The sequence below is a fragment of the Panthera onca genome, chromosome C2, assembly GCF_046562875.1.
Source record: "Panthera onca isolate mPanOnc1 chromosome C2, mPanOnc1 haplotype 2, whole genome shotgun sequence".
Taxonomy (NCBI): domain Eukaryota; kingdom Metazoa; phylum Chordata; class Mammalia; order Carnivora; family Felidae; genus Panthera; species Panthera onca.
In genome coordinates this window covers 148,089,838-148,105,174 of record NC_138347.1, presented here as the reverse complement: position 1 = coordinate 148,105,174, position 15,337 = coordinate 148,089,838, and the positions used below count along the sequence as shown (strand labels likewise).

The following is a 15,337-nucleotide window of genomic DNA, read 5'->3' as shown; positions in this document are numbered from 1 at the left end:
TCTAGGGTAAATACCTATGAGAGGATTTACTGGGTCACAGATGAGCCTACATTTACTTCCTTTAAACGCCCTGAAACAGGAGCCTCTGGGTGGCCCAGTCGGTTGAGGGTCCGACTCAGGTCATAATCTCACCCTCAATGAGTTCAAGCCCCGCATCGGGCTCTGTGCTAACAGCTCAGAGCCTGGAGCCTGCTTCGGATTCTGTGTCTCCCTCTCGCTCTGCCGCTAACCCACTCACTTTCTGTCTCTGTCTCTCTCAAAAATAAATAAACATAAAAAAAAAAAAAAGCTGTGAAACAGATATTCAAGTGACATGCTATGTTGCCCCCCTTCTGTATTATTTTTTGAATGAAGACAGGCCCAAACGGGGCTACCGCAGAGAGATAGGTTATCAATGTTCCCTTTGAACAGAGTGTCCCTGTGGCCTAACTTCTAACTTCGTTTGTAAATAACACCAAAACAAATCTGCCTCTCAGAGATTTCTAGGAGGCCGGTGCCGTCCTGTTAGAAGACTGTCATCAGTGTGGCAAAGTCCTGATAATTCGAGAATGTGGAGATAATCGCACAGTCTCTAGTTTGACCAGTCTCCCAGGTGAATCTAACAAACACTCAAGGCTGAGAACCAGTCATTGCCAAAGCTGAGGCATTTGGTGATTCATTACCCTATTTCTTCTACTTTTGTGTACATCTGATAATTTTCATGACCAAAAAAAATTTAACTCCAATGTCTGTCTGCTTTTTAGACAATAGTCACAGTACCTGCTACCTCTATTTCTTTCTCCATAAAACAAAGATAAGTGTACCTAGGAGTTGCTGTGACACTGCGACAGGCGCACAGGCATTCTGTAACATTCCCAGCTCTATGCCCACAGGCATAAAGTTGGTATTGTGTATCGTTTTTTATGCAGATTTACATTTTTCATTCCTGTCCTTTTACAAGGCTTCAGAACTTACAATAGAGATGATAGGGGGTCTTTATTGGAGCGAAGGTTTCAGGGAAGCACAAAAACCTAGCACTGGATAATTTCTCCTCCTCTGAGGGGCCTTCATCCAATTCTCTAGCAATCTTCTAAATCAGTGATTTTCAATGTATTGTCTCTAGACCAGCGGCACCAGCAACACCGGGGAACTTGTGAGAAATGCAAATTCTTGGGCCCCAACCAGGACTGCTGAATCAGAAGAAACTCTGGGGGTGAGGCTCAGCAATCTGTGTTTTGACAAGTTGTTCCCCCCCGCCCCCCGCCCCTCACCACCTCCCACATGATTCAGACGCATGCTGAAGTTTGAGAACCTCTGTCATTTCCTGAGTCTACTAAGAGTTGAGGCTGCTGCGTTTCTCTGACTATCGGCTAATGTGCCATCCAGTCCAGACAGGGAAATATTCGCTGCTGGTGGCCACACTGTTAATCACTTCATCATGAACACTTAAGAGCTTGAGCAAGATGCCTGGCAGCACAAGGGCCATGTGCTGGCCTGGTGGGCAAGAAAAGGCCCCACGGACCAGACCTGCCGTCAAGGATGCTGAGATTTCTACACCGGCGTGAGGCCTTCTTGGTGTGATGGACTGCCCCTTGGAGGGGCAAAGGACTCCATAACCCCCTTGAAAGACTTCACACTCTAAGAGAAAGTCAGCCAGATGCATGGTCTCCAAGCAGCTGGTGAAAATTTAAGAATTTCCAAGTTCTTCTCTGTTCACCTACCCTGAAGGAGTATAGGTTCCAAGGCTTCAATTAGAGTGTCACCGTCTGACTATAACTCATTTACACCAATGTAATTATGATGATATCTCAGTTCAGATAGAATGAAAGAATATAATGAGAGTTGATTCTGTATTAGTCAGTATTTTGGCTTGCAAGTGATAGAAACTAAACTCAAGCAAAAAAGAATTCATTGGCTTGTGTGACTGCGGTATGCAGACAAAAAACCTATCGCAGGCACAGGCCAATACAGGTGCTCAAATCAGGCACAGTCAGAACTTATTTTCTTTTGGTTCTGGAGGCTGGAAGTCCAAGATCGAGGTGCCATCAGGGTTGATTTCTGGTGAGGCCTCTCTTCCTGGCTTGGAGACAGCCACCTTCACACTGTGTCCTCACATGGTCTTTCCTCTGTGCATGGAAATGGGGTGAGAGAGAGAGTTGGCGCGGGGCAGGGCAGGGGGAAGGGGGTATGGTGTCTCTTCCTCTTCTTGTAAGAATACCGGCCTTAATGGGATTAGGGTCCCACCTAATTATCTTAATTATCTTCCGGCCCCATCTCCAAATACAGTCATATTGGGGGCTAGGGTTTCAACATATGAATTTTGGGGGCACATAATTCAGTCCATAACCGGCCCTCTGATTGGTCCAAATATGGGCCATGTTTCCTTTAAACAATCATTATGTCCCGGGGGGGGGGGGGGTAGATATTTTTATTGGACAGGCCAATTTCTACCTACCCATATAGCTTTGTGTGGGTAGTTCTCCAGAACCACAGGAACTCAGTTGGGGAGGGGTGATTCCCAAAAGGAAAATCAGGGTGCAGGTCCCTGAAAAGGGAGTGAATATTAGGCAGTCTTACGGACTGAATGTTTGTGTCCCCCACAAATTCAAATGTTGAAGCTCTACCCTCCAATGTTTTGGTATTTGGAGATGGGACCTTAGGGAGGTAATTAGGGTTGGATGAGATCATGAGGGATTAGTGCCCATGGCATTAATGGCCTTATAAGAAACACCACAGAGCTCTTTCCCCCCCTCTCTTCCATGTGAAGACACGGCAAGAAGGCTGCTACCTCCAAGCCAGGAAAAGAGCTCTCGCCAGAAACGGAATTGGCTGGCACCTTGATCATGGACTTTCAAGGCTGTGGGAAAATAGATGTATGTTGTTTAAGGCACCAAGTTTAAGGTGTTTTGTTATGGCAGCCCAACCTAAGACAGAAGGGCAAAAGCATCAATGTCCATGACCCTTTTCTAGTACCTGCCTTTTAAATCCTTTTCCAGTGAAGTTTTAGAAGTTTCTCAGGCTCTGAGAACCAGCCAGACTCTCCAGTCCTTCTGAGGAACATCAGCCTCCTGTGAGTGGACCAGGATGGCCCTAGAGCCAGAAGTAGCCCACCAAGGACTCAGCCAGCTGCATTTGGAACAGCCTGACATGAGAGCTTAGCCCAACAGAAGCCCATCAGATCCCTTCTGTTGAGGAGTCTGACTTGGAGGCGCTGGGAGGGGTCAGCAGTTGGCACGTGGAGGCAGCAGAAGCCAGAGGACACCGAGAAGGTGGAAGCTGTAGGCTGGAACTACGGAGACTTGAGTGGAACAGAGTGGCTGAAACCCAGCGGATCAAGAGCAGTGTGTGCTCACCACTGAGGGCCAACAAGAAACCTGGTCCTTGGAGCTGGGCAGGAAACCTCTGCCTGTGCTACCTGGCTGTGTGGTTGATGGGCAGGACTCTGGAACCGAACCACCTGCATTTGGCTCCCAGTTCCATCCCTTGCTAGATCTATGTCCTTGGACAAGTTACTAACTTCTCTGATCTTCCATTTCCTCCTCTGTAAAGAGGAGTAACAATAGAACTGACTTTCAGGGCAAATATGGGAATAATATACATGGACAGATGGTGCCTCCAATAGTGTTTGGCTCATAGTAATATATGTTACTTTTTTTTTTTTTTTTTAAGTTTTTGTTCCAAGGGGTACCTGGCTGGCTCAGTTGGTAGAGCACGAAACTCTTGATCTCCAGGTTGTGAAAAAAGAAAAGCAAGATAAAGAAAATTGCAAGTCTGGATGGTTTCATTGGAGAGTTCCACCGAACATTCAAAAGTTATTATTCCTTCTGTCCTTATGTATTTAAACAAGAAGGTTCTACCACCTGGAGGCTGAGGGACTCCCCAGTGGGCCGCTGTTCCATAACCATAAGCATCGGAAATCTTTTCTAAGGGGGAAATAAAAGGCTTTTTGGATCTGTAATGCAATGTCAGGCAATCTGAGTAACTAAAAGAGCTTCTGGGGGGAAATTTCACTGGGAGGGACAGAGGGGGAGAAAGAGGACTCACCTAGTTATTTGTGACTCATGCATCATTCAGCAAACATTACTGGACCCTTCCACGTTACTGGACCCTTCCACATGCTGGGCAGAACAATTCATAGGTGAGGAACGCCCTTGCCCAGGGAGTTTGGAATATGGGGGAATAGAGCCAGGTGATAGAGGGAGCTGTGATTGTCACCTCCATGGGGCAGAGTCCAGGTCTGGACTGGAAGGTTCCCCGCTCATGTCCAGTGTGAAACAGAGTGCCTGGCCCAAAGTAGTATGCAGTACACATTTGTGAGATTAATACAGAACTGCAGGGATGGCCCACAGGAGGGAGGAACCAGCTTGTCCTGAAAGGGGAGGAGGAAGGTTCACGGAGGAGCTGGTGCTTGGAACTGTGTCTTGAAGGATGATTAAAAATGTGTTGGGTGGGCAAAAAAGGGAATGGAATATGCCTAGGCAGGAGGCATGAAACTGCACCAGAGGATTCCAGGAATTGCTACTGACACTGATAATGATGACAATGAGGTGTCTACTGTCGTGATGGTGTCTCCCTGATCGCAGCTACTGCTCTGACACATTCCCATCTTGGTTCCCGTGATTCTCTGCAGGGAATGTCTTGCTTATCTTTCCCTAGTGTGTGTTGTGATTTGCAAATTAGAATCACCTGTGAAAATACACCTGCCGAGGCTCAGCCCTTTGGATCCCAATTCAGGGTGCTCAGGTGGAGCCTGGACCTCTGTGTTTGGAAGAAGTCCCACCACAAGTGATACTGATGCCCCTGGCTGAGAACTGTTGACCTGGCAAATTGCCAACGGTCCAACTAAGTCTCGCTGAAATGTCACTACCTGTGGGAAGCCTTCCTTGAGCAATGAGCAATCTTCCATGGCATTCATTCAACCAGAATTTCCTGAGTATCTACAAAGTGCCAGGCTTCGTGTTGGACACGGAAGTACATGTTCATTGCCCTTTTGGAACTTCCTAATAAGAAGGAAGTAGACGGATAAAGCCAGCAATTTTAATAGACTATGGTGAAGGCTAATTGACAGGGTAAAAGTAGATGTGCCATGGGAGCCAATGGGAGACATAGGGAAGGCTTCCTGGACGAGGGGCCATCTTAACCACACACAGAATGATAACGAGCTGTTAACCAGTTACTGGTGGTTGGAGAGTTGAGATAAACACTCAGAGGCATGTCTCAGAGGACATGAAATTCATTGAGTCTTGAGCACAGGGGTCCAAAGGAGGGGAAGGAGCTAGATGAGGCTGAAGAGGTGGCAAGACAACATGGCAAAGACAGATGGGTCCCCTCAGTGCACCCAGCTGTGCATGCAAATGTCTGACGCACCACACTTCAGGCTTAGCGGTCTCTCTTCCCAGACTGGGCAATTCTAGATGGAAGAAATTATGTGTGGAAAATCTGCAGTCAGGGTCACGCTGCCTTGGGTTTGAATCCTAACCCTGCCGCCTACTAACTCTGTGAACTTGGGAAGTTTCTAAGCCCCTCTGGGCCTCAGTTTCCCTACATGTAAAATGAGGACAAAAGCTTCTATCTCTACTTTCTAATCCAATTATCATCTGCATCATATCAAACCACCCCAAAGGGTTATGGGCTTGCAATCATTTATTACCATCTCTTATGGTTCTCGTGATTTGACATGGCTCAGCCGAGCAGTTGTCACTTGGGGTCACATGCAGCTGTAATCAGATGGGAGCGAATCAGATGGACTATAGTCACGTGAAGGCTTGATGGTGCTGAACGTCCTAGAAGGTTCTCTCACATGTCTGGCAGTTGATGCTGGCCGTTGACCGGGAGCTCAGCTATGGCTGTCAAAGGGAGTGCCTGCATGTGGCCGCTCTATGTGGCTTGGGCTTCTCAGAGCATGGCAGCGGGGTTCTGAGAGGGAGCACTGGCAGTGAGCATCCCAGGAGGCAGGACAAGGAAGATGCCAGGCCAGTTAAAGAATATTCCTCCATAATCTTGGAGGTCAATGAGTTCACAGGACCCGCCCGGATTTTAGAGGGTGGTAAGATCATTTCCACCATTTGATGAGGACGTTGCAGGGTGACGTTGTCAAGCCATCTTTCAAAAACGCAACCTGTCATGCCTCCCATGAGGATTAGATAAATTAAGGCACGGGCAACTCTCCGCACCATGCCTAGCACATAGCAAGTCCTCCGAAGCATGCAGACTCTTCTTGCCTTTATCCCGACATCCTCAGCACCAATCGTAGTGCCCGGTGCACAATGGTGCATCTTCATCATTTTTAGATTTGGCAGTGGAAAAACTGTGTACCATTTATTTATGTTTAATTGCCATGCAGCCCAAGAATAATTGTGATTCTCATGAAACAGGTCAGATCAATTTCACTGTTAAATGAAAACTGAGTGAACACGCATGCTCCGTTTGCGTTACTGTGGTGCACACAAAAAACCGTCTACTCGAAAACGGGGGAAAAGTGAGGGAAGACACATTTAGGGGTTCAAGAAAAGAGTAGTGTGGAAAGAGCACTGGATTCAGAGTTAGAAGACGCGTCTTGGAGACCAGGAGCCTCGGAACCACTCTGACCAAGCATCTCCAGATCTGCAAAGTGGAAGGTGATGCTGCTTTCCTCCCAGGGCTTCTGTGGGGCTAGACTAAATGATATCATGCCTGTTTGGGCATTTGGGATGAGGTAGTGCGATGTGAAATAGGCTGGCATGAAAGGTGGTTGGGCCTGGCAGGTTAGGGCACTGGCAAACAGGTGCAAACAGCATTTTAAGCCAGGACCTAGAGAAAGACAACAAAACAACCCAAACAAAAAAAAAACCCAAAAAACCTTGGGGCTGCCCTTGGTTCATATTTGCCCTCTTGGTTCATAACCCTCATCCAGTTTAAATTAAAAAAAAATTTTTTTTAATGTTTATTTATTTTTGAGACAGAGAGAGAGAGACAGAGCATGAAAGGGGGAGGGGCAGAGAGAGAGAGACACACAGAATCGGAAGCAGGCTCCAGGCTCTGAGCCGTCAGCCCAGAGCCCGACTCGGGGCTCGAACTCACGGACCGTGAGATCGTGACCTGAGCTGAAGTCGGACGCTTAACCGACTGAGCCACCCAGGCGCCCCCCTCATCCAGTTTATATGCCTTGTCCCACGTCCTTCAGATACCCAAAGAGAGGTCTGTGCATAACTGAGGGACAAGAAACATTGCTAGCACTTGCTGGCCCACTCAAGCCATTTTGTCCTTGGTTCCAGCCTGCAGTTGAGAATTTGACACTGAATTGCACAGGTGGCTCCTTATTAGTTCCTCCTCCTGCCCAGTGTGTTTCTGGAAAAACCACCATACGGTGGATTGTCACTGAGCAGACTGATAGCCACTCATGTTTGCCCCAATACGAACGGCAAGGAGAGAAGGTTTGCTGTGGGCCAATGTGAGCATGGTGACATCTAGTGAATTAGGCAGTGAATCCTGGCCTTAGACACTTTTCTCTCATCCCGGTGGGTTTGCCAGGTCTCACGTAGCCTGCAGGCTTCCTGTAGACAATCTGCTATATGAATACTCCCCAGGGGCTATAACTTGCTCAAGAGTGGCTCACCCATGCCTTAGGGCTGTGCATTTAGGAGGGGTGGGGCCAGGAGAAGACACCCCATCCCCTTAGGCAGTGGAGGGTCTGCATAAAGGTCCTGGTTTTGTCTGCTTGACCTTTGGAATGAGAGGGGACTCTGGCTGCTGGTCTGCCCACAGGCGAGGTTGTCTGAACCTCAGTGTTTCTCTTTGTGAAGAGGTCGGGTACCACCTGGCTTAGGTAATAAAGCAACGTACAAATATAAGGAACGATTTGTTTTTATGCCAATGTTTTCTACCAGAATCAGTATTCTTTCTATGAAGTTACCAAGAGAATAGAGGGGAGAGGAGGGGTAGGGAGGAGGGGGAGCAAGAAAGGGGAGAGTCTCTTTCTCCTACTTTATCCATGGAATCTTTCATAAACGAGAGAAATGATGGCCAAAGATGACTATGCTTCCCTTCAAAAGGAGACAAACATAATGGGTATAGTTCCCTGCATAGTTTTCATGCAATTGCCCTGGTCATTTGTCTGCCTTTATAAGGGGGCCTTGAAGAGGTTCATTTTCCCACTAGTTACGAGGATCCTGGTTTTTCCAGCCTGCTGAAACCACTGCCTTCTCTTGTCTCTGATTTAAAAATATTTGTTATTTCCTGATGATGAATGTATTTCCTGCTCATTATAGAAAATTAGGGGAAATTCAAACGAACAAAGACAATAAAAATCACCCCATGATCCCACCACTCTTTACAATTTAGTTTGCTCTGCCTTTTGTCAACCCCAAGTTAGACTCTAAATGTGTTCTAATAAGAATTCCTCACACAGTTTTCCGTGGGAACATTGATTTGTGTGTTCATACACAATTTATTTTTCTCTATTATGTATTCTTAGAAAGACAGCACTTTAACAACTGATCTTCAATTTAATAACCAATTTAGCAACCACAGTTCAGCACAGCTTGAGAAATGTGTTAAAAATACAAAGTTAAATCATTAATGGCAGTGCTAACCCACTCTGATTTGGAATAAACTTGGGAGGGGGTGGGTTGGAGTGAATTCATTTCTAAAGGCTCATTAGATGGACTTATTTATTTAACCATTCTCCTTCTGTTAGGGTTTTAGGTTGATGCAGTGTGTGTGTGTGTGTGTGTGTGTGTGTGTGTGTATGTATTTAAAAAAATTTTTTTTTAAATTAAACTCTATGCCATAATGAGGGGCTCAAACTCACAGCCCTGTAATCAAGAGTTGCATATTCTACTGAGTGAGCCAGCCCAGGCGCCCTGAACTTTCTTTTTTTTTTTCCTATTATACATAAGACTGGGATTAATATCTTCGTGCGTGACCTCAGGCTCCTAACCGAAGCAACCCCAAATCCAAGGGAATATTTTTAAGCTCTTCATATATATTGCCAAACAGATTTCCGAAAATGTTGTACCGCTTTATCCCCACAGCCTGTAACGTTTCCACCTGCTTCTTTTCCTCACGTTACAGATGTTTCCAGTCGGCTAGGCTAGAGGGGCTGCAGACCAGGGGCAAGGAAACCTGCATATCTGCCCAAGCTATTCCAATTACTCATGGTGTAAACTTGGGCAAACTGCTGATACTTAATGAAGCCTCAACTGTCCTTATCAGATAAATGGAGCTCTTGACGCCTGCTAAGGCAAAGCTCTTTTGAGGACCAACTGACGCCGTGTGTGAAAGTGCTTTGTCAAGTATAAAATCGTAGGTCGACTCATATGACATTTTTGTAGGCCAAAGAGTCAAATATTGGCAATTTCATACGGTTCAACCCAACACTGTTACCATTAAGTGGTTAGAAGTTGTTAGGCAATTACTCATTTGTGCTTTCCAGAAACTAATCAGCTAGTTGCGTGTTTTCCCAGGTACCTAGCTCAGTAATCGCTTGGCAGCTCTCATTTATTAAGCGCTTTCTGACATTTCTTCAACAGTCTCGAATTCTCACGGCACTACTGTCACGGCCCACGTTCAGAACTGCCTTCTGTTGGTTTCCCTCGGCTTGTCTTCTAAACCAGCTACTCCTTCAAGGTCTCCTGGGACCCGGCATTAACTTCCCAGCACCTTCACCGCCGCAGACATTTGTTGAACACATACTATGTTCCGCACACTGTGCTGAGCTCCAGAGGGAAGATGGACATGAAAATGCCCGCCTCTGCAACAGACCACAGACCAGGTGGGAGACGGGTGGTAGTGAATCATGAGACAGCAGGGCAGAGGGGACAGGAGCCACAAGGACATTTCAAAATGCCCCACAGTGTTTTTCTTTTAAAACCAGCATTCTCCAGGTATACGTCACATAAAATAAAACACACCATCTTCAGTAAATAGTTTGTGGATTTTGGCAAATGCATATGCGCATGCAGCCCCCACCATAATCAAGACACACACTGTTCCTGTCACCTCAGAACATTTCCCCGTGTCCCTTTCTAGCTAATCTCTTCCACCTCTAACCCCAGGCAACTGCTGATTGGCCTCCTATCGCGATAGATTTGTTTTGCTTTTTTTTTTTTTTTTTTTTTTTTTTGAATTTCATATATAGATAGAATCAAACATTATACATATGTTTTTTGGTCTGGCTTCTTTCATTCAGTGTAATATTTCAGTGACTCATCTACATTGCTGCATGTGTCCAGAGTTTGCTCCTTTTCACTGCTGAGTAGCATTCCATCGTGAGAATATACCATAGTTTGTTTATTCACTGTTTGACAGTCATGTGGGTTGTTTCCAGTTTGGGCCAATTATGAATGCAGCCAGCTGTGCATATTCTTGCATAAAAGTCTTTTTGTGGACATGTTTCTCTTGGGTAGATATCGAAGAATGGAATTGCTGGGTCATATCACATGTGTATGTTTAACTTTATAAATAATTGTACCGTTTTACAGTCCCACCAGCGATGAATGAGAAGTCCAGATTCTCCGAGACCTTGTCAACACCTGGTACCATCAGTCTTTTTAAATTGGGCCTTTCTGGAGGGTGTGATGTAGCATCTCATTGTGGTTTTAACTGGAAAAGTATGTACCTTGTTCCTGTCAAGAGTTGAGGCCTAATCCTCACTCTTAGAAGCTCAGTGTTCTTCGGTACTAATGGCCAACTTACTTCCAGAGAAGGAAGCCATTTCTCATGGATGACTACTGTCTTTCAGACAAAAGGTAGAGTTCTCATTATAAGTTAAAATGATCAGAGGCCAGGCTGTTCACGCTGCATTCACACGCAGCCTTCCTATTGCAAGGTCATGACCAAGCCAGGTCATGAAAATTTCTGTGAGTCCCCATCCCCCTGCTGTTTCTCTTTCTAAGACTTTTCCATGTTATCACCATCTTTTTTTTTTTTTTTTAAACAATTTTTTAAATGTCTTACATTTATTTTTGAGAGACAGCACAATCAAGGTAAGGGGAGAGAGAGAGGTAGACGCAGAATCGGAAGCAGCCTCCAGGCTCCGAGCTGTCAGCACAGAGCCCGACGTGCGGCTTGAACTCACAAACTGTGAGATCATGACCTGAGCTGAGGTTGGACACTCAGCCGACTGAGCCACGCAGGCACCCTCATGTTATCACCATCCTTCAACGATAGCTTCAGGAAGGCTTGAGTCACTCTCTCATGTGGACTCTCAAATCTTTCTTTTTCTACCCTTCTGTTGCTCAAAAGCACTGGAACTAACGTGGACTTACAGCAGCACTATTACCATCTACTTAGGGCCTTGCGGTGACTATTAGAAAGTAAAGCAGAACCAAGCAAGGTGTTATGCCTTTGCTCGAAAGCCACGCTCCAGGATGTCCTGTGCATTGGTTAGGATATGTGCCGTTCCAAGTAATAGGAATTAGTTTAGGCAAAGTGAGTGTCATTGCTCATGTCATTGCAAAGCCCAGAGTTTGACAGCATTCAGGGCTGAGAGGATTCAGTGACTCAACGATGTAACCAGGAAGTTTCTTTCCATCTCTTTGCTCTTCCTTCCATCACCTTCGTCCTATGACTGGCTCCCCCTTGTGGTCACAAGATATTTACCAACAATTTCCCCGCCTACTTACTTCCTCAGAACTCTGACAACAGCCAAGCCCTGGGGCACATGCCTATCCCTGAACCAATCAATCGGTGTGGCCAGGGGGTGGAAGCAGCTTAGGCAAAGCCCCCTTCCCCCCAGGAAGCTGGGGCATGAGTGGGTGGGTGGTTACTGAATAAAAACTAAGACAGATAACAAGAGGAGGGACAGATAACAAGAGGAGGAGAACTAGGACAGATAACCAGAGGTGTGGGCCAGGCAGCGACAAGGTCCACTGCAGCCTGGACTTAGAATTATTCTGAATATTCTAGGAAAAAAAAAACCGTCTGCCATGGACACACAAGTTTTCCCAACACATACGTTCCAAATGCAATGTCTCCCTGGCCAACAACTTTCTTGCCACTCACCTTCCTTACTCTCCCTCAAACACCTTCTAGATCGAACACCTAAGTTCACCTACCCCCTAACTTGTAACCATACTCACTCCAATCTTCCTCGTTGCTCTCAACACCATGGACATAGCTGTCACCTTCCTTCACTGCCATCTGCTTACAAGTCACATTTGGCAGAAGCCCGTGGTCAGAACTTCTACGCAAGGCCAAGTTAACAAATGCTTCTTAACTTGTCATCTTACACGGTATGTGTTTGCTCCTGTGCCCCTGGCCTTACATGCCCAACTTTTTTTTTTTTTCTGTGAAAAATCCATCTTTTCAATTAAAATAATAATTGTCTAGGGGACAGAAATACAAACTCTTAATTGATTTTCTACCCAAGGCTGTAGCTTCAGTGAGTATTTAAAGAAAATCTAATGCGTATTTATTTTTGAGGGAGAGAAGGCGGGGAGGGGCAGAGAGAGAGGGAGACACAGAATCTGTCAGCACAGAGCACGATGTGGGGCTTAAACTCCCGGGCCACGAGATCATGACCTGAGCTGAAGTCAGACACTCAACCTACTGAGCCACCCAGGAGCCCCTTCAGTTAGTACTTTCAAATATCTGTGCTCTGTGCAGAGATAACTTTATGTATTTATGTATTTAAACTCTTTTGTGTGCTGATACCCTGGGGGGATTTTTCTAAGAAAGCAGCAACTTTTAAATGTATCAAAATAAACGGTATTGAACCTTCTTGTCTCTGGGTTTTCTTGTAGTTCTCAAATGTTGGCTACGTATCTTGGGGGCTATGAGTTGGGACACTGCAATGGAGAGAGACTGGTTGCCTAAAGCATGTCACTGATTTGCCGTAAGTGGGTAAATGAATCAAACTCAAAACCCACCCAGCTCCATCAAAGAGGACGTGATGCTTTTGGGAGGGCGGTTGGTGGCCACCTATGCCAGAGAATAGTTTAAGCACTCTGTATCCTGTCCTTGTAATAATATTTTTCAAACCTCAGAAACCTATTCTTTTTATGATGTTTGCTATATCGCATGTGGCTTTTCTTTCTTAAGAGAAAAATGGAAGCCGTTCAAAAACTTATAGCTTCATCTGAACAGCAGAGAATCATTGTATTGTCCCAAAACCCGCACTAAAAAGTGCACGAACAAAGTCAGCATTCAAAAGAGGAAATAAGAATTTCCTTTCAGTTAAAAAAACAGATACTTGGTTTTGCTTTGTGTTTGTTTTTGGGCAAACTCTCAGGATGACACAAAGGGTCAAGCTCCTGAAAAGCCACAAATAAAGACAACAAGCACTCCTGCCTGGAAACAAATGAGTACTATTCTCTAGAAATAGATCTCATTGGGGCTGCTGGCTCAAGAAAGACCTATAGCTGTAGTCTTTACAGAGAATATTTCCAAAGTGGGTTATGGAACTCTTCACCCCAGAAGCTGCTTCCTATAAATGGGGCCATGATTATAGATAGAGATCTCACACACACACACACACACACACACCACAGTGGGTGGTGAGGACATAAAACAGACTACACACACACACATACACACACCACAGTGGGTGGTGAGGACATAAAACAGACCTCTTTCTTTCTTTTTTAAAAAGTGTATTTATTTATTTTGGGGGGGGGGGAGGGGCAGACAGAAGGCACAAGAATCCCAAGCAGGCTCCCTGCAACCATCCTGTCAGCACAGAGCCCGATGTGGGACTCGAACTCACGAACTGAGCCGAGATCAAGAGTCGGACACTTAACCAGACTGAACCACCCAGGCGCTCCCAGGCTTCTTTCTTGATGGCTGTTTCCAGAAGTTCCCTGAAACACCCATCTGGAAGTTCTAGTTTTTCTGCCTTTTGTCGAGCTTTGGTTGCAATACCAAGTACTTAAAACACCCAGTACACAGAGGATGAATATGCCTCTGTGAGTGTGAGACAGAGAGGAACACATTCTGACTAGTGATTTCAGCTTTTCTTGCAAAATCAGCGAGTCGGAGGCTGTCCTGCGGGTGACCAGGAATGCAGCCCCCCAAGGATTGAGCGCTGATCACCTGTGGGTCTGTGTTGCTAAAATCCGACTGTCACAGCTCGCTGGATGGCGGACTCAGAGTGGCCTCTGGTACCCCCAACCCTCACCCACTCCCACACACCTGTCCCCTACACTCCCCTTATTCTCGGTCCCCGTCTCCCCACTAGCTCTTTGGATCCAGAACCCGGGAACATTCTTCATTGTTCCTTTCAAAGGTCGGTGGTGGGTGTTGGACACTGAAGAAATCTCACCTCTCCTCTACAGAGGCAAACAGAACTTGGATCAGAACTTACAGGTAAACAGGAGGACGGACCAAATAAGCAGACGACTCACAACAGAAACAAACAGTACTGCTAAACAACAGCAGAAGAGTGAGGCCCCGGGGGTCACGTCCGCAGAGTGCGCAAGCTAACGCGGCTCACTGTCATCAACCATATTAACGCTTCTGTGGTTTTTTGTTTTTCAAAAGAAGCTCGTGTTGAAAAATCACCCACGGCACACTGCCTTACCAGCAAGAACCATCCTAACTGAACACACTTCCTCTAAACACGCATCTGCCTTGCTGCCTGGGGTTCTTTCCACCCTCTGAAGACAGCTAACAACGATGCCACAAAGTAGTCGTTCTGGAGAACTTTTGGTCAGGTATTTTCCACAACGTAGGGTACGTGAGTCCCTGCGGTCAGTGAGTATCTTAAGGGACACGCAAGTACTTATTTTCATGGTTATGCACTAATTCTAATACGTGTCAGGAAAAAATGCCACCAGCAAGCACATCAGTCCGTGCACTCAGCAGCACCACGTAGGGTGAGCATCTTAACGAACTGCAAGGCCAGAGTTTCACTAGGTGCTTTTTCTGGGCCCTCTGGTTAGCAGATGAGAATCATGGCCACTGACGATCCCCGGGCTTGGGGAGATGGGTCTCTCCTGCCACCCTGGTCCAGTGGCTGTGGACAAGGGTCTCTGGGCAACGTTGCAACTGGACAGTCCGTGAGGGCGAAGATGCAGCCACAGCACCCCAGCTCAGGCTGTGGTAACAGGTCTCCTTTCTCAAATCAGACACCTTACCCGGGGATTTTGAAACATTTAATCAGAAAAGACTCTGGCATTTGAAAAGTTAGGTTGATAAACTTGACACAGTCTTGATATTAGCAATTTATCTATTTATACATTGTCTAAGAAAATAAGGTCTGTGAAGACATCCGCAAGATATTGCAAGATATTGAAGAGTTCGTTACAAGCTACAGCAAGCTGCAGATAAGTATCCAGCTTAATTGTAACAAACTGCCACGAGCAAATTTAACTAGGTATATAAAAACATTAGTCAAATACAATTCTCTGGAAATATACATCATACCTACAGTTTGTCGGGT

At 46.0% G+C, this 15,337-nt stretch overlaps 1 protein-coding gene across 1 annotated transcript in view; it reads right to left on the bottom strand.

Annotated features, from left to right (window-relative positions):
• Positions 1 to 15,035: 15,035 nt before the first annotated feature.
• CMTM8 (CKLF like MARVEL transmembrane domain containing 8) overlaps positions 15,036 to 15,337 on the bottom strand; it is a 107,789-nt gene continuing 107,487 nt past the window's right edge. Inside the window, exon 4 of the mRNA XM_078432427.1 lies at positions 15,036 to 15,337. This exon is cut by the window's right edge and continues 154 nt beyond it. The gene's annotated coding sequence lies outside the window, so the exon portion shown is untranslated.